The sequence below is a fragment of the Bison bison genome, unplaced genomic scaffold (assembly GCF_000754665.1).
Source record: "Bison bison bison isolate TAMUID 2011002044 unplaced genomic scaffold, Bison_UMD1.0 scf7180017864246, whole genome shotgun sequence".
NCBI classification, from domain to species: domain Eukaryota; kingdom Metazoa; phylum Chordata; class Mammalia; order Artiodactyla; family Bovidae; genus Bison; species Bison bison.
In genome coordinates this window covers 1141226-1169079 of record NW_011494818.1, presented here as the reverse complement: position 1 = coordinate 1169079, position 27854 = coordinate 1141226, and the positions used below count along the sequence as shown (strand labels likewise).

The window sequence follows — 27854 nt, the reverse complement described above, 5'->3', positions numbered from 1 at the left end:
AATTTTCTGAATGTTGAACTTTAAGCCACCTTTTTCACTCTCCTCTTTCACTTTCATCAAGAGGCTTTTTAGTTCCTCTTCACTTTCTGCCATAAGGGTGGTATCATCTGCATATCTGAAGTTATTGATATTTCTCCTGGCAATCTTGATTCCAGCTTGTGCTTCTTCCAGCCCAGCATTTCTTATGATGTACTCTGCATATAAGATAAATAAGCAGGGTGACAATATACAGCCTTGACATACTCCTTTTCCTATTTGGAATCAGTCTGTTGTTTCATGTCCAGTTCTAACTGTTGCTTCCTGACCTGCATATAGTTTTCTCAAGAGGCAGGTCAGGTGGTCTGGTATTCCCATCTCTTTCAGAATTTTCCACAGTTTATTGTGATCCATACACTCAAAGGCTTTGGCATAGTCAATAAAACAGAAATAGATGTTTTTCTGGAACCCTCTTGCTTTGTTGATGATCCAGCAGATGTTGGCAATTTGATCTCTGGTTCCTCTTGCTAACTATAAGTTTGTTTTCTATATCTGTGACTCACTTCTGTTTTGTAAATAGGCTCATTTTTACATTTTTTTAAAGATTCCAAACATGATATTTTAAACAGACATGATACTTGACTTTTCTTTCTTTTTCTGATTTTGTCTGATTTCACTCAGTATAACAATTACTAGGTCTATCTATGTCACTACAACTAGTACTATTTTGTTCTTCTAATGGCTGAGTAATATACTCAGTATACTCAGTAATATACTCAGTATACTCAGTAATATACTCAGTAAAGAATACTCCACGTATTCTTTATCGATTCTTCTGTTGATGGACACTGATTTTGTTTCCATATCCTGGCTATTATAAATAGGACTGAAATAAATTTTAGATGTCTGCGTCTTTTTGAAGTATAGATTTCTCCAGATATATGCCCAGGTGTGGGATTGCTGTATCATATATTACCTCTATTTTTAGTTTGCTTGTTTCTTTTTATTAAATCTTCATACTGTTCTTCACAGTGGCTGTACCAGTATACGTTTCTAACAACAGTGTACGTGGGTTCCCTTTTCTCCACATTGTCTCCAGCATTTGTTTGTAGATTTTTTATGAGCCATTCTAACTGATATGAGATGATACCTCATTATACTTTTGATTTGGATTTTTCTTATAGTCATGTTAAGAATATTTTGATAGCCTCCTAGATATCTGTATATCTTCTTTAGAGGAATGTTTATTTAGATCTTCTACCCATTAAAAAAAAAATTGAGCTGCATGAATCGTTTGTGTATTTTAAAGACTAATCCTTTGTTGATCACTTCATTTGCAAATATATTCCCCATTCTGTGTGTTTTCTTTTCCTTTTTGGGGTGGCTTCTTTTACTGTGCAAAAGGTTTTAAACTCAATTAGGTTTCATTTGTTTTTATTTTCACTTTTCTAGAAGGTGAATCATAAAAGATCTTGCTGGAACATATGTCAGAGAATGTTCTGTCTGTGTTTCCTTCCAATAGTTTTATTATATCTGGCCTTACATTTAGCTTTTTAATGCATGTTGAGTTTATTTTTGTGTAACATGTTAGGAAATGTTCTGATTTCATTCTTTAATATGTGGCTGTCTTGTTTTTCCTAGAAACTCTTATTGAAGAAGCTATCTTTTCTATATTGTATATTCCTGCCTCCTTTGTCATAGGTTAGGTGCATGAGTTTATCTGTGGACTATCTAACCTGTTCTATTGATTTATATTTCTGTTTTTGTGCCAGTAACAATGTTTTGATGATTGTAGCTTTGTACTATAGCCAGAAGTCAAGGAATCTGGATGCTTCCAGCTCCATTTTTCTTTCTCAAGATTGATTTGGATAGTCAGGATCTTTTGTGTTTTCATACAAATTCTAAACATTTTTGCTCTAATTTGTGAAAAACATCCATGGTAATTTGATAAGGATGGTATTGAATTTGTCGATTATTTTGGATTATATATTCATTTTGATAATATTGATTCTTCCAGTCCAAGAACGTGGACTCTCTTCATCTGTTTATATCATTGTTGATTTCTTTCATCATTAAGTTTTCTGAGAACAGGTTCTTCTGCTTCTTTATATAGCTTAGTTTCTGGATATTCTTTATGATGTGACAGTAAATGGGATTGTCTCCTTAATTTCTCTTTCTGTTCTTTCACTTATAGTGTATAAGAATGCAAGTTATTTCTGTGTATTAATTTTGTATCCTGAAACATTACCAAATTAATTGATGAGTTCTAGTAATTTTCTGGTAGCCTATTTAATAATATTTTCTATATATAATACCATATAATATGCAATTTTACTTTTTCTTTTCCAATTTGGATACTTTTATTTCTTTTTTGTCACTGATGGCATGACTATGACTTTCAAAACGATGTTGAATAAAAGTGGTATGAGTAGATATCCTTGGCTTATTCCTGATCTTAGGGTCTTATGATTATTTGTATTTCTGTAGTATTCATTGCAACTTCTTTTTTATTTTTAATTTTACTGATTTGAGTGCTCTTATTTGCTTAACAAGCCTAGGTAAAGTTTTTCCATTCTTGTTTATCTTCTCAAAGAACTAACTTTTAGTTTCATTGATCTCTGCTACTGCTTTTTTTTTTTTTTTTAATCTTAAATTCTAGTCTGATATGATACCTTTCCCTCTACTAATTTTAACTTTTGTTTGTTCTTATTTTTCTGGTTGCTTTAGGTGTAAGTTTAGGTTGTTTCTTTGATTTTTTTTTTTTTTTTCCCTGGAGGTGAGATTATATTGGTAAAATCTTCCCTCTTAGAACAATTTTCCCAGGTCCTATAGACTTTGGATCACTATGTTTGTTTGTTTTGCCTGTAGGTAGTTTTTTATTTCCTCTTTGATTTCTTCAGTGATCCATTGGCTGTTTAGTAACATATTGTGCCGTCTCCATGTGTTTGTGTTTTTTACAGTTTTTAAAAATTGATTTCTAATCTTATATCATTTTGGGCAGAAAATATATCATTTCAATTTTCTTAAATATAGGAAGGCTTGATTTGTGACCTAAGATGTGATCTATCCTAGAAAATGCTCCATGTGCACTTGAAAAGAAATTATATTCTGCTGTTTTCAAATGGAACATCTCATAGATATCAACTAAGTCTCTCTCATTTAATGTTTCATTTTAAGCTTATTTCATTTTATTTTTGTCTAGATGATCAGTCCACTATATGGGTGTTGTTGTTGTTCAGTCATCTAGTCATATCTGTCTCTTTGTGATCCCATGGTTTGCTGTATGCCAGACCTCCCTGTCCCTAACCATCTCCAAGAGTTTGCCCAAATTCATGGCCATTTTATCAGTGATGCAATCCATTTATCTCATCCTCTGACACCCTCTTCCTCTTCTGCCCTCAATCTTTCCCAGCATCAGGGACTTTTCCAATGAGTTGGATGTCTGCATCAGATGAACAAAATACTAGAGCTTCAGCTTTATCATCAGTCCTTCCAATGAGCATTTAGGGTTGATTTCCTTTAAGATTGAGTGGTTTGATCTCTTTGCTGTTCAACGGACTCTCAGGATTCCTTTGCAGTGAAAGTGATGAATAGATTCAAGGGATTAGATGTAGTAAGCAGAGTGCCTGAAGAACTATGGACAGAGTTCCATAATATTGTACAGGAGGCAGTGAAACAAAGCCATCCCATTGAAAAATAAAAGCAAGAAGGCAAAGTGGTTATTTGAGGAGGCTTTACAAATAACTGAATAAAGAAAATAAACAAAAAACTAAGGGAGAAGGGAAAGGTACACCCAACTTAATGCAGAGTTCCAAAGAATAGCAAGGAGAGACAAGAAGGCCTTCTTCAGCAAATGAGACATAAAAGTAGAGGGAAACAACAGAAGAGTAAAGACTAGAGATCTCTTTAGAAAAATTGGAAATATCAAGGGGACATTTCACCCAAAGATGGGCACAATAAAGGATAGAGACCTAGTAGAAGCAGTAGAGATCAAGAAGGAATAGAAGGAATACACAGGATTATAAACAAATGATCTTAATGAACAGTATAATCACAATGGTGTGGTCAGTCACCCAAAGCCAGGTATTCTGAAATGTGAAGTAAAGTAAGCCTTAGGAAGTACTGCTGTCAATAAAGCTAGTGGATGTGATGGAATTCCAGGAGAGCTATTCAAAACCCTACAGATGATGCTTTCAAAGTGTTGCACTCAATATGTCAGCAGATCTGGAAGACCCAGCAGTGGCCATAGGGCTAGAAAAGGTCAATCCTTATTCCAGGTCCTAAGAAGGGCAGTACTAAAGAATGTTCAAACCACTGGACAATTGCATTCCTCTCCCATGCTAGTAAGGTCATGCTTAAAATATTGTATGTTAGGCTTTAGCATTACATGAGCCAGGAAATTCCAGAAGTCCAAGCTAGGTTTAGAAAAGACAGAGGAACCAAAGAACAAATCGCCAACACTACCTGAGCATAGAGAAAGCAAGGGGGTTCCAGAAAAAACATCTACCTCTGTTTCATCGACTACACTAAAGCCTTTGACTGTGTGTATGATAACAAACTATGGAAAGCTCTTAAAGATATGGGAATACTGGACCATCATACCTGTCTCCTGAGAAAGCTGTGTGTGAGTCAAGAAACAACAGTTAGAACCCTGTATGGAACAACTCACTGGTTCATCTGTCCTGGCCCAATCAGCCGCTGTGTCAGTGCCATCTATCCCTGTGGGAGCAAAAGTAAGAGTGTGTCTTCCTCCCTCAAAGTGACCAGCCCCTCTCTTGGTACACTAGCATGGGGGCTGCAAGACTGAGAAAAGAGTATGACAGATTTGTCTGTGTCTTTAACTTATACACTGAGCACATCATGAGAAATGCTGGGTTGAATGAGTTACAAGCTGGAATCAAGAAAGACAGGAGAAACAACAACTTCAGATATGCAGATGATAACACTCTAACGACAGAAAGCAAAAAGGAACAATAGAACCTCTTGGTTAGGGTGAAAGAGGAGAGCGAAAAAGCCGGTTTAAAAATAAATATTAAAATAAACTATGATCATGGCATCTGGCCCCATTACTTCATGGCAAATAGAAGGGGAAAATGTGGAAGCAGTGATAGATTTCCTGTCGTGGCCCAGTTGGCCACTGTGTCCATGTCACTTATCCCTGTGGGAGCAAAGTTGAGATTGTGTTTGCCTGCCTCAAAGCAACAAACCCATATCCCTAGTCCCACTTTCCATACACCAGCATGGGGACTGCAAGAGGGGATGGCCCCTCAGTTCTTCAAGTGGTGCTGCACCCTTCCTGGACAAAGCCTGGGCCCTTGGTGTCCTCCCAGAGGGCAAAGTGAGTCAGTTGCCTGGTGATAGCCTCCTCCCTTCCTCATTTCTTGCAGGAGGCCTGGCATCCAGGGTTCCTTGAGCTCTCTTCAGGCTTCTCTGGTGACACAGATAGTAAAGAATCAGTCTGCAATGTAGGAGACACAGGTTTGATCCTTGGGTTGGGCAGATACCCTGGAGAAGAGAATGGTAACCCAATCCAGCATTCTTGCCTGGAGAATTCCATGGAGAGAGAAGTCTGGTGGCTACAGTCCATGCAGTCACAAAGAGTGGGACTCTACTGAGTGACTAGCACTTTCAATTTCATCCCTATACAGTCTACATGGATTTAATATTTTTTGTTGTGATGATGGTAGCCTGTACTAGATATTAAGCAGGGCCTCTCCTTAGCTCTGTGGTTTTCACTGCCCTGTCAGAGGTGGGATCTATTCCATATTTGTTGGAGTAAAAGGCCACATATCTGTTTCTTAGTAATTTCTGATATGTGGCGAGAGTCAGGTGGGATTGGAGCACTCCCAGTGACAGGGAAGCCACTGAGCTGTGGAAATGTTCACCTGGGGGGGGGTGCTCTGTTGTATCATTTGTTCCCATTATACAAACTCTCAGATTACACTATTGTTGGCATTGCTGTTGGCCCCATCTTAACTGTGGATATACTGGCAAAGGGCCTTGCTGTTTTTTGGATATTGTATCACCAAACCACCAGCAAAAATTCACCAAAGTAAGGTTCCAGGATTGCAGTAATGAATCTGGACCTGCTGCGGGTGTTGTGAGCACAGCTAAGACTGTAACCTGGCTTACCATTCACTTGAATGTGCCCAGAAAGTTTCAGTTCAGTTCAGTTCAGTTCAGTCACACAATCATGTCAGACTCTTTTTGACCCCATGGACTGCAGCACGCCAGGCTGCCCTGTCCATCACCAACTCCCAGAGTTTACTCAAACTCATGTCAGTGATGCCATCCAGCCATCTCATCCTCTGTCGCCCCTTTCTCCTCCTGCCTTCAACCTTTCCCAGTATCAAGGTCTTATCCAATGAGTCAGTTCTTTGCATCAGGTGGCCAAAGTATTGGAGTTTCAGCTTTAACATCAGTCCTTCCATGATTCAAGACTGCTTTAGAATGGATTGGTTTAACCTCCTTGCAGTCCAAGGGACTCTCAAGAGTCTCCTCCAACACCACAGTTCAAAAGTATCAATTCCTCTGCGCTCAGGTTTCTTTACAGGCCAACTCTCACATGCATACATGACTACTGGAAAAATCATAAATTTGACTAGGCAGACATTTGTTGGCAAAGTGATGTCTCTTTTTTTTAATATTCTATCTAGGTTGGTCATAGCTTTTCTTCAAAGGAGCAAGCCTCTTTTAATTTCATGGCTGCAGTCACCATCTGCAGTGATTTTGGAGCCTCCTCCACCTGGCCAGAAAAAAATAAATAAAGTCTGTCACTGTTTCCATTGTTTCCCATCTACTTGCTATGAAGTGATGGGACCAGATGCCATGATCTTAGTTTTCTGAATGTTGAGTTTTAAGCCAACATTTTTACTCATCTCTTTCACTTTCATCAAGAGGCCCTTTAGTTCATCTTCACTTTCTGCCATAGGGTTGGTGTCATCTACATATCTGAAGCTATTTATATTTCTCTCAGCAAGCTTGATACCAGTTTGTGCTTCATCCAGCTTGGCATTTTGCATGATGTTCTCTGCAAATAAGTTAAATAAGCAGGGTGACAATATATAGCCTTGACGTACTCCTTTCCCGATTTGGAACCAGTCTGCTGTTTTATGTCCAGTTCTAACTGTTGTTTCTTGACCTGCATACAGACTTCTCAGGAGACAGGTCTGATGACCTGGTATTCCCATTTCTTTAAGAATTTTCCACAGTTTTCTTTTGGAAAGTCAAACGCTTTGGCGTAGTCAATAAAGTGAAAGTAGATGTTTTTCTGTAACTCTCTTGCTTTTTTGATGATCCAGCCCATAAATTTTACAGCTGTTCTAAATTTAGGTCAGTCTCAGCCATACAAGAACTCATGTTTTGAGAAGTTCTGTAGGCACTGAGTCTACAAAGCCAAATTTGAGGGTGTGAATTTGACCATCTGCAAAGAGAAATATTTTTATTCCTTATTTCCTCTGGGGCTCAGTTTTGTTTTCAGTCTCAACTTTATGTGTGTGTACCCCACAGAGGTGTGCTCCCAAGGCTGTCCTGGAGCACATGTGTCTGCCCTGTGATGAGGGGACACAGAGATATTTATAGCCACTTTATTCATAATTACCAAAACATGGAACAAACCAAGATATGGTTGGATGGCATCACCAATTCAATGGACATGAGTTTGAGAAAACTCCAGGAGACAGTGAAGGACATGGCATGTCTTTGGCATGCTGCAGTCCAAGTGGTCACAAAGAAGTGGACACAACTGAGCAACCACCATTTTTTTCCTTTATGTTTTATTGGATTGTATCTTTCAAAAAAAATTGTTCCATTTCAAACACGTGAACATAACATTGTTGATAATACTCCTTTACTGTTTTTGTCCATGTGAAGTGTAGTGATAGAACACCTTAACTTCTCATAGTAATAATTATGTCTTCTCTCATCTTGGTTAGTCAGTATAGAGGCTTACAATTTTACAGATCTTTTTAGAGAACCATTTTTTCTATGATTTTTAAATTGATTTATAATTCTTAATTGCATTGATTTCTCCTCTAATTACTATTATTTATCCTGCCTCCTGTAGGTTGAATGTGATCTTCTTTCAGTCTATAAATTTTGCAATCTGAGAAGGAAGGAGAGTAGATTATCTTGTGATTTCTTGATTAAGCTACTTTGTTCAAATAAATTAGAGAAATATTAAGGTAGATGGTCATCTTCAAGTTGTCCAAAAGGAAAAAAAAATAAATTTGATGGGTTATTTATTTTTTGATAAAAAAAAGTTTGATGGTTTTATTAAAACTAAACAGAGACAATTAATTTGACTAGTTGAAAATTCCCATTAAAGATTTATTTAATCAAATGAATACATTATTTTGTTAAACATATGGACTTAGTGTTGAAGAACAAGGATACCAAATCTGATTCAATCCTTTGCTCTTAAATAAAAATCCAGTTCTTCTTAACTAACAGTATAATGGGGGGTTCCCTGGTGGCTTAGCTGGTGAAGAATCCATCTGCAATGCAGGAGACCTGGGTTTGATCCCTGGGTTGGAAAAATTCCATGGAGAGGGGAATGGCTACCCACTCCAATATTCTGGCCTGGAGAATTCCAGGGACTGTATAGTCCATGGGGTCCCCAAGAGTCAGACACAACTGAATGACTTTCATTTTCATGTCTCAGTGGCAAAGAATCTGCCTGCCAATACATGAGACACAGGTTCAATACTGGGTCTGAGAAGGCTCCCCATACTGTTGAAAAATTAATTCCGTGAGCCACAGGTGTTGAGCCTGTGTTCTAGAGCCTGGAAACCACAACTGATGAGCCCTCATGCCACGATTGAAACTACTGTGCCCTAGAGCCTGTGCTCTGCAATAAGAGAAGCCATAGCAATGAGAAGCCTGCACATTGCAATGAAGAATAGCCCCCACGTACTGCAACTAGAATGAAGCCTGGTTCAGTGAGGATCCAGCACAGACAAAAATAAATGAATAGATAAAAATTAAAAAGTAATAATGTAATAAGAACATCAAGTATTGATCAAATAACATTAAAATACTCATAAAATTATTGTGCTGAATATTTCCAGTGGTTTACTATCAGTGACTAACACAGTATGTAGTACATACAAAATACTCAATAAATATAGGCTGAATAAATGAGTTAATAAATAAAAGTGTCATGTGAGTCAACTAATTTTGTAAGAGTACATAACAGGAATAAATTATTCTCAAAATTAATGTGGGTGGTTCAAGAAGGCTTTCTATGTGCAATGATGCTCAAACAAAGTCTGAGAAACGAAGTAGGATAAGAAGTGAGACATATGCATTACTGATGGAAAATTCTACATCCTGTGGATGGAGAGAACACAGCCATAAGAAGTTCTGCAAAATGGTCAGTACACCCCAAGAACACAAAATAGGGTGTTACTGAGCATGAAAATGGTGAAATGAAAAGTAGGAAAAAAATCTATCTTGAATTTTCTATATAGTTAGATATTTTCTTATGTTTGTACTTGTCATTAGACATACACACTAGTTTCAAATAATAAAAGGAAGTGACTGCAATTTTCATGTTGTATAACTCATTTTCAAATCATAACTGCTTGGTAATATGCAAGATTTAATGTAATATATCTTTCCTGTCATGACAGAAATAGAATCAAGGGAATATATCTGTTCCATCAATGAAATTGGAGACAAAGGTGAAAATAAGATATGAGGTGATTATAAGGAAATGAAAAAGCTGATTATGACCCATTGTGGAAATGACCACAAGGTCTTATTTTAGTTAGTTGCAATATGTTATATTGAGCTGGCATAAAACATTAAATTGTCAAATCAGAATTTCAGAAATTAGGCAATTTTTTAGAATATTAAGCTTTACTCCTAAGCTCAAAGATCTGTAAAATAAAAGGTATGGGCAAAGGAAAAGATATTGAGATATGTGATGTGGTTTCCTAGGACCTTTTTTTTTTTTTTCATATTAGACACATGCTTACTGTCCCTGAGTAGCAGATGCAGTCTCTATGTGAGGTTGACATGTCATTTCATACAGTAGAGATCATTTAAGTTTTGAAACACTTCTGTATTATATCCCAGATGGTCAACTAACTTATGTGACATTTGTCAGGTCCACCCACAGCAGAAATACCACAGATGTCCTATATTTGTCATGCCTGAGTTAGAAGCAGGAGGGCTTAGATATCCATCCAGCTGCACTATCCTAACATCTATTCCTGTAAATTTCAAAATTATTTTCCATTTTCCTTACTGAGAATCAAACTCTCCCTGAACCAATCTAGTGTCTGAAGTCATGATAACATTAACTGCTCTATTTAGCCCACTTTCCAACAAGTTGAGGTCTGTTGAATTTCTCCTAAAAAATTACTATTAAGAAATAGCGTTGTCAACACCCAAATCTTGTCATTTCCTAGAAGTTTCTGTTGATACTACTCACCTGTCTTCCCCTCACCCCATTTAGGTTCAACAGATTAGATTCCCTAAGAAGTTCCTGCAGCAAATCAAATCAAACTTATGCTTCCCATGCATTTTGGTCACTGCTTTGGGGGGAAATCTCTTGCCTTAGAGTCCCAATTTATGACCATAATCATTTTTCTGGCTCTTATACTTCCTTTATGATTTCTCCACTTTCAGAATTTCCTGACTAGGAATTTTCAGTTTAGAGTGTAGTCTAAATAAAGTATCTTTCTCTTTCCAAAATGATAATAATTTTGATATATGGGCCAGTCAATTTAACCAAAAACTGTAGAATTACTGAGTAATACTTAAGTTAGAATGGCAGAAATGATATTTGATTTACTCTTTACACTGCATACTCAGAAATAGGAGAAATCAACTTTATCTCAAAGAATACTGAAAAAAGCTTATATGCAAGACAATGTTCTATGTTTTGTGAATAACAGAAAAATAAATGAAAATATATGATTTCTATGTTGATAGTCTGAAAATAAGAATTGTAACTGCCCAAGTTCTATATTTGTGTTCTTTCTTTAGAAAGATAAATAAATAGAATCTATTGATATTTTTAGATAATTTCTTATATAGCAATATCATAAAATGATTTGTTAAACAATATATTTCAAACACTATTTTTCATAGACAAAAGAGGTGTTCCTAGAATGTGGATATTTCTACTACAAACTAAGATTGAATTTAAGATCACTATAAAATAAAACTAGACACAGTCATATATAATGTACTAAAAATCTATGTGCTCACTTTCTTAAAAATAGAAACTTTCATATTTTTCAGAGAGCATTTTATTTTTTGAGTTTATCTGAATAAATTCAGAAACACTTGATAATTCAATCCCTCTAAGCAGGGAAGCTCCTGTATCCAGGGAAACCAGTCTGGGTTGCCAGGACCTAAAGTTAAGACAGGAGAAACCCTGCTGCCTGGGATGTAAGGAAGCAATCTGTTAGCCTTCTCTTTTAGTCAAGGATTATCTGTGCCTCTGATGCCTCCTGACCAATCTGGACACCCACCTATGCCCAAGTCATGTTTGTTATCTACAACCTTACTGTCCATAGTCACAGCCCACCTCACCCATGGAGATAATAGTCATGATCAAAAGCAAACATTTTCAAATCTGTACCGGTGTCCATGGCTCCACTTGCCAACAAGAAAACAACAGAAGGAACAGCAGTTATCTCCTGAATCACAGTGATAAACTTCTAAGATCTTCACTTAGCAGCTGCTTTCTCAGAGTCACTGAGCCAAAAGCACTGGCCTGTGTTTAGTATAGTGGGAGAACACAAGTTCTAGAATCAGAATGACTGTTTTGAAGTCTTGGCATTGCCATTTGCCACCTGTCAAGATTTTAGTGAATTACTTAACCATGTTGATGTTCTATAATCTTATTCAATAAATAAGGGTAAATATAGAGGCTGATTCAGAAATGTTGAGTGGATTAAATAAGACAATGTATCTAACAGGCTTATCATAATGTGGGAATGAAATCATAGCTACTTAGTAATGACATTTGCTAGTATTTTTTTGGTATGTTTATTCCTTCTCTTCTTTGACTTCTAGTGTATAGAAAAATGTACATGTACATAGCTAGATATATTAGAGAATATGATGTATGTTTTCATGATATTATGCAAATCTTAGGTGTGAGATTCACATGCTCTGCTGTGTCTACAGAAGCAAAACAGCAAGATAACTGAATCCTTAGAACAAGTTTCAAATCTGTTACCATATTGTTAGGATGAAGCTGTGGGCTTGATTCCCTCACTAACCTTGGTAGTAAAGAAGGAAATTAATGCTTTGTCCTATATGCTTAATTCCTACCTGGTCTTGATTGCCTAGCTCATAACTTGGGAAATAATCTGTACCTATTCCTGATTGAGAGAAGACTGAAGAGAGAGCATATCACTTTTGGAAATGCTACATCCTGGTTTCCATTAATCCTTGAAGAAAGAAGAATGAAAGAGAGGAATGAAGTGTTTTAAATTATAATTGACATCTAATAAAGTGACCCCACTAGACCTCTAATAAGTCTTGACCCAGTGGATGTCAAACTCTGAAATAGCCACTCCTTTATAGAGGAGATGATAGAAAGCTCCCTTCTAAATTTCTGTGCATAGAGAAAGATTTCCTTTCTTAGATAGACCAAGATAGTTTCTAAAATGAATAAGCATAAGCCTCTTCTTTCCTATAATTATACATTAGAAAATTGAATTGATAGATTGTTTTCATTATCATAATCTTATCATTATAATTCTTTTATTGTAATTACTTACCTGATTAACTGTGACTCTTTCTCACTTTAATCTTTCATTTCAGGACAATTCTGAAAACAAACAAACAAACAATACACAGAAAATCAATTATTAAAGCAAAAGAATGAGAAAAACTAGAGTCAATGGTGGCCAAAGTTCCTTCCTCAATTTTCGATGAAGCATTCTATGATTGGCATCAACATGGACCTTACAGACACAATGCATTCCTGTCAACCATCTGTCACTCTCCTTGTGTCCACAGTCAGGACGTCTACCAAGCTTTCCTCTTACAAACCATTCCTTTTCCTGTTCATTACTGCCACTTTAAATTGTTGGCCTAAGAATAAATAGACTACCAATTATTTCTCCTGCAAAAATTGACTTACACAAAATCAGTAGAGAATTGCAGTTCAAGGTCTGCAACCATAGTGAGCCTTGAGCAAACTCCCAGCAAAGAAAGGAAATGAGAACTCTTTATGGTGGAGAAAATGAAGTTGGGAAGACTATTTAATAAAAGTCCAAGTTTTTCATTGGTTGGGTCATTGCAAAGAAAAAACAGGAGTCTTTTTTCTTCCTGTGTGGTTCTGCTATCTTTGCAGGGTATAAGAGTTTTTTGCTTTGGTCTCTTCACTTATTTAATTGAGGTTTCTTAATTTTTTGTGAAGTAAAATCACATCTAAATTATAAACAAGCTCTTATTATTTAGCAAAGTAAATTTTGCTAGAAATTGGTGAAAGGTGGCATAAATTGCAAAATGAACAATTATATTAAGAAGCATAAATATACCAGCAAATTTGGAAAACTCAGCAGTGGCCACAGGACTGGAAAAGGTCAGGTTTCATTCTAATCCCAAAGAAAGGAAATGCCAAAGAATGCTCAAACTACTTCACAATTGCACTCATCTCACACGCTAGTAAAGTAATGCTCAAAATTATCCAAGCCAGGCTTCAGCAATACATGAACAGTGATCTTACAGATGTTCAAGCTGGTTTAGAAAAGGCAGAGGAACCAGAGATCAAATTGCCACCATCCGCTGGATCATGGAAAAAGCAAGAGAGTTCCAGAAAAACATCTATTTCTGCTTTATTGACTATGCCAAAGCCTTTGACTCTGTGGATCACAATAAACTGGAAAATTCTTCAAGAAATGGGAATACCAGATGACCTGACCTGCCTCTTGATAAGTCTGTATGCAGGTCAGGAGACAACAGTTAGAACTGGACATGGAACAACAGACTGGTTCCAAATAGGAAAAGGAGTATGTCAAGGCTGTATATTGTCACCCTGCTTATTTAACTTATATGCAGAGTACATCATGAGAAACACTGGGCTGGAAGAAGCACAAGCTGGAATCAAGATTGCCGGGAGAAATATCAATAACATCACCCTTATGGCAGAAAGTGAAGAGGAACTAAAAAGCCTCTTGATGAAAGTGAAAGAGGAGAATGAAAAACTTGGCTTCAAGCTCAACATTCAGAAAATGAAGATCATGGCATCTGGTCCCATCACTTCATGGGAAATAGATGAGGAAACAATGGAAACAGTGTCAGACTTTATTTTGGGGGGCTCCAAAATCACTGCAGGTGGTGATTCCAGCCATGAAATTAAAAGACTCTTACTTCTTGGAAGGAAAGTTATGACCAACCTAGATAGCATATTGAAAAGCAGAGACATTACTTTGCCAACAAAGTCCGTCTAGTCAAGGCTATGGTTTTTTCAGTAGTCATGTATGGATGTGAGAGTTGGACTGTGAAGACAGCTGAGCGCCAAAGAATTGATGCTTTTAAACTGTGGTGTTGGAGAAGACTCTTGAGAGTCCCTTGGACTGAAAGGAGATCCAACCAGTCCATTCTAAAGGAGATCAGTCCTGGGTGTTCTTTGAAAGGAATGATGCTAAAGCTGAAACTCCAGTACTTTGGCCACCTCATGCAAAGAGTTGACTCATTAGAAAATATTTTGATGCTGGGATGGTTTGGGACAGGAGGAGAAAGGGACGACAGAGGATGAGATGGCTGGATGGCATCACCGACTCAATGGACGTCAGTTTTAGTGAACTCTGGAAGTTGGTGATGGACAGGAATGCCTGGCATGCTGCAATTCATGGGGTTGCAAAGGGTCAGAAATGACTGAGCGACTGAACTGAACTGAACTGAATTTAAAATATGCTAATTAAAATATCACTCAAATCTTCTAATCAATTCAGAGGTTAAAAATTAAGGTTTTAATGTAAGTCCATCTTTATTTAGTTCACTCGCTCAGTCGTGTTTGACTCTTTGTGATCCCATGGAATGCAGCACTCCAGGCTTCCCCATCCTTGCAAATTCCCAGAGCTTACTCAAACTCACATCAATCAAGTCAGTGATGGAATCCAAACATCTCATCCTCTGTTGTCCCCTTCTCCTGTCTTCAATCTTTCCCAGCATCAGGGTATGATGAATCAGTTCTTCCCATAAGGTGGCCAAAGGACTGGAGCTTCAGCTTCAGAATCAGCCTTTTCAATGAATATTAAGGACTGATTTCCTTTAGGATTGACTGGTTTGATCTCCTTGGAATCCAAAGGACTCTCAAGAGTGCTCTCCAACACCACAGTTCAGAAGTATCAACTATTTGGCTCTCAGTTTTCTTTATAGTCCTACTAACACATCCATACATGACTACTGGAAAAAATATAGTTTTGACTAGGACCTTTGTTGGCAAAGTAATGTTTCTGCTTTTTAATATGCTGTGTAGGTTTGTCATAGCTTTTCTTCAAAGGAGCAAGTGTTTTTGAATTTCAAGGTTGCAGTCATCATCTGCAGTGATTTTGGAGTCTAGAAAATAAAGTCTCTCAGTTTCCATTGTTTCCCAATCTAATAGCCATGAAATGATGGGACTGGATGCCATTATCTTAGTTTTCTGAATGTGGAGTTTTAAGCCAACATTTTCACTCTCCTCTTTCACTTTCATCAAGAGGATATTTAATTCTTCTTTGCTTTCTGCCATAAGGTTGGTGTCATCTGAATATATAAGATTATTAATATTTCTTCCAGCAATCTTGATTCCAGCTTGTGTTTCATCCAGCCCATCATTTTACAGGATGTACTCTGCATATAAGATAAATAAACAGCGTGACAATATACACCTTGATGTATGCCTTTCCCAATTTGGAAACAGTCCATTGTTCCATGTCTGGTTCTAACTTTTACTTATTGACCAGCATACATATTTCTCAGGAGATGGGTAAGGTTGTGTGGTGTTCCCATCTCTCAAAGAATTTTCCACAGTTTGTTGTGATCCACACAGTCAAAGGCTTTGGTGTAGTCAATAAATCAAAAGTAGGTTTTTTTTTTTTTCTAGAACTTTCTTGCTTTTTTGATGATCCAACGGATGTTAGTAATGTGATCTCTGATTTCTCGCCTTTTTAAATCAAGCTTGAAAATTTTGAAATTCTCAGTTCATGGAGTGTTGAAGCCTCACTTGGAGAATTTTGAGCATTATTTTGCTAGTGTGTGAGATGAGTGAAGTGTGTGGTCGTTTGAACATTCTTTGGCATTGCCTTTCTTTGGGATTGGAATGAAAACCTACCTTTTCCAGTCCTGTGGCCACAGCTGAGTTTTCCAAATTGCTGGCATATTGAGTGCAGCACTTTCACAGCATCATCTTTTAGGATTTGAAATAGCTCAACTGGAATTCCAACACCTCCACTAGTTTGTTGTTCCTGATGCTTCCTGAAGCCCACTTGACTTTGCATTCCAAGATGTCAAGTTCTATGTGAGTGATCACACCATCGTGGTTATCTTGGTCCTGAAGATCTTTTCTGTATAGTTCTTCTGTGTATTCTTGCCACCTATTCTTAATATCTCCTGCTTTTTTTACATTCATATCATTTCCATCCTTTTATGTACCCGTCTTTACATGAAATGCTTCCTTTGTATCTCTAACTTTCTGGAAGACAATTCTAGTTTGTCTCATCTATTGTTTTCCTTTATTTCTTTGTATTAAAAATTGAGGAGGGCTTTCTTATCTCTCCTTGCTATTCTTTGGAACTCTGCATTCAGATGGGTATACCTTTCCTTTTATCCTTTGCCTTTAGCTTCTCTTCTTTTCTCAGCTATTTGTAAGGCCTCCTCAGACAATCATTATGTCTTTTTGCATTTCTTTTTCTTGGGGATGGTTTTGATCACTGCCTTCTGTACAATGCCATGAAACTCCACCTATAGTTCTTCAGGCACTCTGTCTATCAGATCTAATCCCTTTAGTCTATTTGTCACTTGCATTATATAATCGTAAGGGATTTGATTTAGATCATACCTGAATGATCTAGTGGTTTTCCCTTCTTTCTTCAATTTAAGTCTGAAATGTGCAATAAGGTGTTGATTGTATAGAGCTTTTCAATTTTTGGCTGCAAAGAATATAATCAATTTTATTTTGGTATTGACCATCTTGTGATGTCCATTTGTAGAGTCTACTCTTGTGTTGTTGGAAGTGGGTGTTTGCTATGACCAGTGTGTTCTCTTGGCAAAACTGGTAGCCTTTGCCCTGCTTCATTCTGTACTCCAAGACCAAATTTGACTGATACTCCAGGTATCTCTTGACTTCCTACTTTTACATCCCAGTCCCCTATAATGAAAAGGACATCTTTTTTGGATGTTAATTCTCGAAGGTCTTCCAGGTCTTCACAGAGCTCTTGAAGTTCAACTTCTTTTGCATTAGTCATTGGGGCACAGACTTGGGTTAGTGTGATATTGAATAGTTTGCCTTGGAAATAAACAAAGATCATTCTGCTGTTTTTGAGATTGCACCCAAATGATGAATTTTAAACTCTTTTTATTGACAATGAGGGCTACTCCCTTTCTTCTACAGGATTCTTGTCCACAGTTGTAGATATAATGGTCATCTGAAGTAAATTGCCCCATACCCAGCAGTGATGCTTGGATGAGCTCAAACAAAACCTGTGCACATCAGGGCTGAAAGACCCCATAGAGGCTGAGCCAGATATGCCTCCGAGTGTGTGAGTGTCTCCTGTGGAAGCAGTGGCCTGCCATACAGTCAAGGGCTCTGGTGTATCAGACCTGGGTCATGCAGCATGTGGCATAACTCCTCTTGGAGGTGGTTGCCATTAACCCCCATTAGAACCACAGAGCAGATGACCCACAAACTGAAGAACAATTATACCAAATAAATTATTGCACTGATAAAAAAGTTCTGGACCCTAACAGATTTCTCAACTTGGGTATTTGGCAAAGGAACTGAGAACCTGCAGGGAATTTGGCCGCCACATTTTTCATTTTGGAGGCCAGTGAAATTTGACTACAGAACTTCCACAGGACTAGGGAAACAGACTCTTGGAGGGCACAAACAAAACCTTGTGTGCACCAGACCCAGGAGAAATAAGCAGTGACCCCACAAGAGACTGACCCAGACTTGCCTGTGAGTGTTCAGGGCTCTCTGGTGGAGGCATGGGGTGACAGTGGCCTGCTGCAGGGGCAGGGACACTGAATACAACAGTGTGTGAACAAGACTTTTGGAAGGAGGTTGTCATTATCTTCATTACCACTACCATAGTTTGGTCTCAGGTCAAACAGGGAGGAAACACAGCCCCGTGAATCAACGGAAAATTGGTTTAAAGATTAACTGAGTATGGCCCTGCCCATCAGAGCAAGACCCAGTTTCCCCAACAGTCAGTCTCTCCCATCAGGAATCTTCCATAAGCCTCTTATCAGAGGGCAGACAGAATGAAAACCACAATCATATAACACTAATAAAACTGATCACATGGACCACAGTCTTGTTTAACTCAATGAAACTATGAGTCATGCCATGCAGTCCCACCCAAGATGGACAGGTCATGGTGGAGAGTTCTGGCAAAATGTAGTCCACTGGAGACTGGAATTGCAAACCACTTCAGTATGCTTGCCTTAAGAACCCCATTAACAGTATGAAAAGGCAAAAAGATGTGACACTGAAAGATGAACTCCCTAAGTCGGTAGGTACTCAATGTTTTTGGAGAAGAGTGGAGAAATAACTCCAGAAAGAATGCATAGACAGAGTCAAAGTAAAAACAATGCCCAGATGTGGATGTGAATGGTGATGGAAGTAAAGTCTGATGCTCTAAAGAACAACATTGCATAGAACCTGGAGTGTTAGGTTCATGAATCCTTGAATTAATAAAATGAAATACATCATATATTTTATATAATACATATAGTTATATTTGGCTGTGCACATAATTATTTCTAAATGAATATAAATTAATATTAGTCCTCTATAATTAAGTAATACAAACACTAATTGAGCACACTACTGACCAACTACTGTCCATTTTTTCAGAATGAATAGCAACATGTCTGTATAAATTATTTTTGTAGGAATCATTCTCATATTTAGGGAAACATTTTAATAAAATGACAGTCTGAGCAAAATCAAGAGCATTTGCTTCATGACATTACAGTACTTCATGCAGTACAGGAGTTGTTGGAAACATGGAAAAATATGAAAGATATAAAGGAGGTGAAGAAAAAAAACATAATTTCTTCCAACAATGAATTTTATGAATTTAAATACTTGATTGCACAATGCACTGACCTTAAAAGCAGCAAATATTCTGTTACAGTGTTGGCTTCAAGCATTTTTTGTGCTGTTTTATTCTGCCAATTTGGAGAAAGGAGGTAAATTATTAATTTTATTGCTAGAAAGTAGAACTGGCTGTTAGTCTCCAAAAATTGTTACATTTAATAAAGTTAAATGAGAACTTGCATATGTACAAGTTGGGTTTAGAAAAGGCAGAGGAATCAAATATCAAATTGCCAACATTTGTTGAATCATAGAGAAAGCAAGGGAATTCCATAAAAACGTCTATTTTTGTTTCATTGACTACGCGGAAGCCTTTGTGTAGATCAAAACAAACTGTGGAAAAGTATTAAGGAAACAGGAATACCAGATCACTTTATCTGCCTCCTGAGAAGCCTGTTTGTGGGTCAAGAGCAACAGTTAGGACAGGACATGGAATAAGAGACTGGTTCAATTTGGGAAAGGAATATATCAAGGCTGTATCGGAGAAGGTGATGGCACCCCACTCCAGTACTCTTGCCTGGAAAATCCCATGGACAGAGGAGCCTGGTAGGCTGCAGTCCATGGGGTCGCTAAGAGTCGGACACGACTGAGCAAATTCACTTTCACTTTTCACTTCCATGCATTGGAGAAGGAAATGGCAACCCACTCCAGTGTTCTTGCCTGGAGAATCCCAGGGACGGGGAGCCTGATGGGCTGCCGTCTGTGGGGTCACACAGAGTTGGACATGACTGAAGCGACTTAGCAGCAGCAGTAGCAGAAAGGCTGTATATTTTCACCCTGTTCATTAAACTTATATGCAGAGTTCAGTTCAGTTCAGTTGCTCAGTCATGTCCAACTCTTTGTGACCCAGCATGCCAGGCTTCCCTGTCCATCACCAACTTCTGGAGCTTTCCCACACTCATCTCAAACATATGCAGAGTGCATCATGAGAAACGATGGGCTGGATGAATCACAGGCTGAAATTAAGATTGCCAGAAGCAATCCTAATGGTCTAGTTAAGGCTATGGTTTTTCCAGTGGTCATGAATGGATGTGAGAGTTGGACTGTGAAGAAAGCTGAGTGTTGAATAATTGATGCTTTTGAACTGTGGTGTTGGAGAAGACTCTTGAGAGTCCCTTGGACTGCAAGGAGATCCAACCAGTCCATTCTAAAGGAGATCAGCCCTGGGATTTCTTTGGAAGGAATGACGCTAAAGCTGAAACTGCAGTACTTTGGCCACCTCATGTGAAGAGTTGACTCATTGGAAAAGACCCTGATGCTGGGAGGGATTAGGGGCAGGAAGAAAAGGGGACGACAGAAAATGAGATAGCTGGATGGCATCACCGACTTGATGCACATGAGTTTGAGTGAACTCTGGGAGATGGTGATGGACAGGGAGGCCTGGCGTGCTGCAATTCATGGGGTCGCAAAGAGTTAGATACGACTGAGCAACTGAATTGAACTGAATGGGAGAAAGTGAGGAGGAACTAAAGAGCCTTTTGATGAAAGTGAAACAGGAGAGTGATAAAGTTGGCTTAAAACTCAACATAAAAAAAAAAAAAAAACTAAGATCATGGGATCTGATCGTATCACTTCATGGCAAATAGAAGAAAAAGTGGAAGTAGTAATAGATTTTATTTTCTTGGGCTGCAAAATCACTGCTGATGGTATTGCATAAAAGATGCTTGTTCCTTGGAAAATAAAGCTCACTTTACCATCTAAGCCACCAGAGAATCCCATTAAAAAGCAGAGATAGCACTTTACCAGCAAAGTTCCCTTCTAGTCAAAGCCATGGTTTTTCCAGTAGTTACATATGGATGTGAGATTTGGACCATAAATAAGGCTGAGCACCAAAGAACTGATGTTTTTGAACTTGTACTAGAGAAGATTCTTGAGGATCCCTTCAATTTAAAGATCAAACCAATAAATCCTAAAGGAAATCAACCCTGAATATACACTGGAAAGACTGATGCTGAATCTGAAGCTGGAGCATCAATACTTTGGTCACCTGATGCGAAGAGCCAAGTCATTGGAAAAGTCCTGCCTCTGGGGAAGATCAATGGCAAAGGATAAGAGGATGGCAGAGGGTGAGATGGTTAAATAGTATCACCAACTCAATGAATATGAACTTGAGCAAAGTCCAGGAGATAGTGAAGGACAGCAGAGCTTGGCATGTTGCAGTCCATGGGGTCACAAAGAGTCACAAGCATCATAGCTACTGAACGACAACAACAAGAACAAGTTTAGAGTATGCTTTTAGTTAACATAAATTTACTTGCATTTTGCTATCTTATGTTTTTATTAAAAAATATTGTTTGGTCTTGACCTGAAGATGGCAGCTGAGTTGAGTAGAAGAGCGAGCTCCTTGGGTTCAAGTTAGGGCCCCAAGCAGGTGGCACAGGAGTGGTTCTTTATGGGTCCAAGGCATTTTACTCTTGTTGGGGGACTCTAGGCAATCACCACATCTATTCCTGTCTTCTTGCACAGTTCTCCTCTCTGCTGGCACCATGCCCTTCTGATTCTGAGTTCATAAATAATCCATCTTAAATCATGTTGTAAAGAGTGATGCTAATTAACATTTAACAAGTAAGACTATAAAAGTATTGAATAGTTGCTTCCTGAGAAATGACAGTTTATAAAGAACAAACTTTTCTCACAAGCTGTTTCCTATTTAGAGAAGATTTTTCAGGTTTTTAAACTTGCAGGCAGTATATTACTTAGTAGACAATGCACAACAAACCAATTTCAGTATCTATGGAAGGAAAATGATCACCATAGATGCTGTACTAAAGAATGTGCAGAGCATACAAATATGGACCCATTATCATGCCTGAGGAGCGCCTCCAGCAATGCAGAGTCCACTCTGGGGATAAGTTGCCCCTGTGGAGCAGTGGATGTGCCAAGTCAAGAGGGAGTCCAGGATGAAGACTTTGTTCTTTATGTAGGTGCTCTGGCCACTAAGAGGTGCCATCAAAAGAACATCATTTCTTATTCAGCCTATTGTCAGCAGGAAGCACAAAATGGACAGGCCAATAGCAGGGTATGCTAACCTGTGTCCAAATATGATCTCTATCCAGCCTCAGGTGCTTCTTGGAATGCTGTCCATAGTGAAACATGAGATTATTCATGCCCTGGGTTTCTCTTCTGGGCTATTCTACCATGATAAAGATGGAAATACTCTAACTTCAAAATATGCAGATGGTCTCCCACTTTTTATCTATCAGATCAGATCAGATCAGTTGCTCAGTCATGTCCGACTCTTTGTGACCCCATGAATCACAGCAAGCCAGGCCTCCCTGTCCATCACCAACTCCCGGAGTTCACTGAGACTCACGTCCATCAAGTCAGTGATGCCATCCAGCCATCTCATCCTCTGTCGTCCCCTTCTCCTCTTGCCCCCAACCTATAGTTTTGGATTTTATCAATGGAGTGATAAAGTAGTTCTGAAAGTGGAGAGATTATGGGACATTCGCTATAATAAGCGAGTTCTTCACACTGTCTATCTTCTAGTAATGTATTGTGTTGTCGATGAAGCACAGAAACAACTGTCAAATTCTGGAGGGAATGGAACTTGAAAATCTTGGTGGTATGGACACTGAACTTAACCATTGGGAAAAGTGGTTATTAGAAAATCAAGTAATGACTGGTTCTCCTATGCAGAATCTGGTTCTCTCTCAAATCGCCCTGATTTTAATGGATGATATTGGCTGGTATAAAGTTAATTACAGAATAGCTGAGAAAATATACAAGGACAGAGGAGTGGGCTGTGACAGTGTCAGGAAGAGCTATAAATTCTGGATTGACCAGCAGTGACAGGGGAGACAGATGCTGAACCCTTATTGTAACATACTCAGAAGCAATCTATTGCAATTAACTTGCAGGCAGGACCAGAGAGCAGTTTCAGTGTGCAATTTGCAGAAGTTTCTGAAACGTCTGCCATAGGAATACCAGTGATTTGATGAACTCACTGGAGTACCTGCAGAAGATCTGCCTTATTATGGTGGTTTAGTAAAAATTGCTGACTACTGCCCTTTCAGTAAGAAATTCAGTTTTTATTTAAGTGGTGAATACCAGTGCAGGTCAGATTGTAAAGTACCAGACCTTTGAAAAAACTATGGTGCTGAAAAATATGGACCTCATTCAGATTGTCTAATTCAGGAATTAGCTTTTGTCATGGAAAAGTGTGAAAAGAAGCCAAGTTATCTGGACTGGGGGCATGGATGCTATCAGGTTTCTTGTTCTCCACAAGGTCTGAAGGTTAGGGTTCAGGATATTTTATATTTGTTTAGTTGGGCTGGGCAGATCCTCCCTGTCAATAGCCAGATGAACAGCTGGATTCACCATGTAAATCTGCTCTGCCCATTCTGTTGGGACTTCTGTGAGCTTTGTTCCCTTGAGACAGGTTCTCCAGCTGCTAACCTGACTCAAGCACTATACCCTGGATCTCTGTTCCCATTCCTCTAGCCTGGTGGTCACCCTCTGGCTTCTGTTAGGCAATCTATTTCCTCTGCTGGCTTGATTTCTACTGTGCATATGACAATAGAAATAGAAAAGTGAATTCTCAAGGCATTTTTTTGTGTGTCATGTTCCTCTGAACAAAGCATAAAACCTTGGCAAGTGCCAGCCTATGCAGATGGCAGAAGTGTCATTCCTGACTTTGGCTTGGAAGTGTTGACCACAGTCAGGTCTTGCAGCAGAGCTTCACAGCAGTCATTCCTCATCAGAAACCCAATATCCTCAAAGTTTAGAGAAGGAGCAGGAATTCCAAATCACCAAGTCTCTACTTTTCAGGATACATAACCATCTTGAAGTTTTCTTTTGAAGGTAGGATAATAGGTGAAGATTTGGGGGATTACATACCTCAGCATTTTCATTAACATAAAGCAATGGGAAAGTTCATCACTGCTGCAATAATTTAAGTAACAGCTAACCATTGCAAGATTATAAGTTGTGGACTCTTTCCTCAAAAGTATAAATTGTCCTTTGACCTACAGAAAATATTTTTTTTATTTATACATGAACTATGATACCTATTTTGAATTTAATGACTGTATATAGTATACCTAAATCATTGTTCTAAAGGGTTTGCTTTTAAATTTGTTTTTCTAAACCTTATGATTTAACCTTTTTCCAAACCAGCTATTTGACAGTTTCCTGCTGAGCCTTTAAATGTTGGTAGCCCTATTCTACTGTATCCATACTCACTGATCTTCAGATAGTAGCTTCCAGTTATATTCTCCATTAGTTTAATAATGTCATGAAAACTGGGAAGCACACAGAGAAAAATACTCTGCCCTGTGAAACACTGAATACATGCAAATAGAGAAAACCTGATTGTCTGTTTTTCAGATGATAGTTATGACAACTGCTATCCAAAAAGAATATAACTTTCCTTTTTGAAAGAAAAAGAAATTAGATATGATTTTTTAAAAAAAGAAATGAAGATAAAACAAAATTCTTGTATAGACAAGTATGCCAGTTTTTTTCAAGTGGGTTTAGAAATGGTTATAGAAGAATTCTTATAATCTGAAAATTATTTTATGTGTAAGAAGAAAAGATGTAAGTCAAAACAAGATAGTCTGAATTGCCTACTAATGGTAAATTTTAGTTTTGGTGTAGGGCTTATCCAGTAGGTTCCACTATATCACACAATGTATGGCTTAGTCAACAGAAGTCAGAAGATTGCTTTTGCTTTAAAAGGAGCTAACATCATTTAGCTCTTGTATTTGACACTCTTTCTGTCACCTATATTTTCTGGTCCTCAGAAGCATTCTGCCCTGGTACCAGAGCTGACCAAATCTACATAGTAATTCCAGTGTGAAATTCTTTAATAATGAATAATGCCCAGCTTTTCTTAAAAATTTTCATAAATAAACTTGACTAACAAACTTCATTAGGTCTAAAGCTAATGAAGTCCTCTGGCATTATAAACATAGCCCTTGAACAAACATTCATTCATTTATTGGTTGGTCCTTTAGTTCAGCATACAGTTATTGAACACTCAGTTTAAGAAATTCTGCTAAGTGAACAAATAGCATAATTGCTAAGGAATAATTCCAATTTGCTATTTGGCACTGGAGCCAAACAGCAACTCCAGCATAAAGAAAAGCCACCTCTTTTTAAAAAGGCAAGCATTTAAATAATTATTTGCCTACAGTTTTAAATTGGAGGTATTTGTCATTGTAAAAAGCTGGGGATCTCTAGCATAGCCAACCTCAGCTGAAGAAAAACTAATAATAATCATATTTCTGCCTTTTTCTTGCATACTTTAAATCATGAAAATCAGAGAAAAATATAGAGAATGTTTTTAAATAAAGTTATAGAAATCTAAAAGTATAGATGCAACAGTTAGAACAAGACATGGAACAATGTACTGGCTCAAAATAACTGGGAAAGGAGTATGTTAAGGTTGTATATTATCACCCTGCTTATTTAACTTCTATGCAGAGTATATCATGTGAAATGCCAGGCTGGATGAAGCACAAGCTGGAATCAAGACTGCTGGGAGAAATATCAATAACCTCAGAAATGCAGATGACACCACCTTTATGGCAGAAAGTGAAAAGGAACTAAACAGCCTCTTGATGAGGGGGAAAGAGAAGAGTGAAAGAGCTGGCTTAAAACTCAACATTCAAAAAATGAAGATCATGGCATCTGGCTCCATCATTTAATGGCAAATAAATGGGGAAACAATAGAAAGAGTGACAGACTTTATTTCTTGGGCTTCAGAATCACTGCAAGTGGTGACTGCAGCAATGAAATTAAAAGATGCTTGCTCCTTGGAAGAAGAGCTATAATAAACCTAGACAGCATATTAAAAAACAGAGACATCACTTTCCCAACAAATATCCACCTAGTCAAACCTATGGTTTTGCCAGTAGTCATAAATGAATGTGAGAGCTGGACTATAAAGAAGGTTTAGTGTTCAAGAATCAGTGCTTTCAAACAACTGAACTGAAATGTATATGCCTAATGTGATTATGAATAATCCTGCAAAGTTGTATAAAGAATTTTACCAAAAATATTAGCTGTTATTAATATATTTGAGACTCACAGTGATAGATTCAATTATATTTTCACTATTGTGCAGTAATGCTATTCAGGTAGTATTCTTTCTGAGCATGGTCCTTACTATATTTGAAATATATTTTTGCTTTATTTTTTACTGATATAATTATATATGCACTATTGGCTTTCTGAAGAAAATATTATACATGACATTTTTTCTATTTATATTTGTTAAGCTTGAAATCTGGTAGCCTACTGTTTTCTCTGCACAAATGGTTGTTGTTCAATCACATAGTCATGTCCAACTCTTTGCAACCCCATGCCAGGCTTTCCTGTCCTTCATCACCTCCTGAAGCCTGCTCAAACTCATGTCCATTGAGTTGGTGATGCCATCCAACCACCTTGTCCTCTGCTGTTCATCTTCTCCTGCCTTCAATCTTTCCCTGCATTAGGGTCTTTTCTAAGGAGTCAACTCTTTGCATCAGGTGGCCAAAGTATCAGAGCTTCAACTTCAGCATCAGCGTCAGTCCTTCCAATTAATAATTAGGACTGATTTCCTTCAGGATTTATTGGTTTAATCTCCTTGCAGTACAAGGGACTCTCAAGACTCTTCTCCAACACCACATTTCAGAAGCATCAATTCTTTGGTGCGCAGCCTTCTTTATGGTCCAATTCTCACATCCATACATGACTACTGTTCAGTTCAGTTCAGTTCAGTTCAATCGCTCAGTCATGTCCGACTCTGTGTGACCCCATGAATTGCAGCACGCCAGGCATCCCTGTCCATCACCAACTCCCAGAGTTCACTCAGACTCATGTCCATGGAGTCGGTGATGCCATCCAGCCATCTCATCCTCTGTCATCCTCTTCTTCTCCTGCCCCTAATCCCTCCCAGCATCAGAGTCTTTTCCAATGAGTCAACTCTTCTCATGACGTGGCGAAAGTACTGGAGTTTCAGCTTTAGTATCATTGCTTCCAAAGAAATCCCAGGGCTGATCTCCTTCAGAACGGACTAGTTGGACCTCCTTGCAGTCCAAGGGACTCTCAAGAGTCTTCTCTAACACCACAGTTCAAAAGCATCAATTCTTCGGTGCTCAGCTTTCTTCACAGTCCAACTCTCACATCCATACATGATCACTGCAAAAAACCATAGCCTTCACTAGACGAACCTCTGTTGGCAAAGTAATGTCTCTGCTTTTCAATATGCTATCTAGGTTGGTCATAACTTTCCTTCCAAGGAGTAAGCGTCTTTTAATTTCATGGCTGCAGTCACCATCGTCAGTGATTTTGGAGCCCAAAAAAATAAAGTCTGACAGTTTCCACTGTTTTCCCATCTATTTTCCATGAAGTGATGGGCCCAGATGCCATGATCTTAGTTTTCTGAATGTTGAGTTTCAAGCCAACTTTTTCACTTTTCTCTTTCACATTCATCAAGAGGCTTTTTAGTTCCTCTTCACTTTCTGCCATAAGGGTGGTGTCATCTGCATATCTGAGGTTATTGATATTTCTCCCAGCAATCTTGATTCCAGCTTGTGCTTCTTCCAGCCCAGCGTTTCTCATGATGTACTTTGCTTATAAGTTAAATAAGCAGTGTGACAATGTACAGCCTTGACGT

At 38.1% G+C, this 27854-nt stretch overlaps 1 pseudogene; it reads left to right on the top strand.

Annotated features, from left to right (window-relative positions):
• Positions 1-5216: 5216 nt before the first annotated feature.
• Positions 5217-23768, top strand: LOC104993816 (annotated as a pseudogene).
• Positions 23769-27854: the final 4086 nt, after the last annotated feature.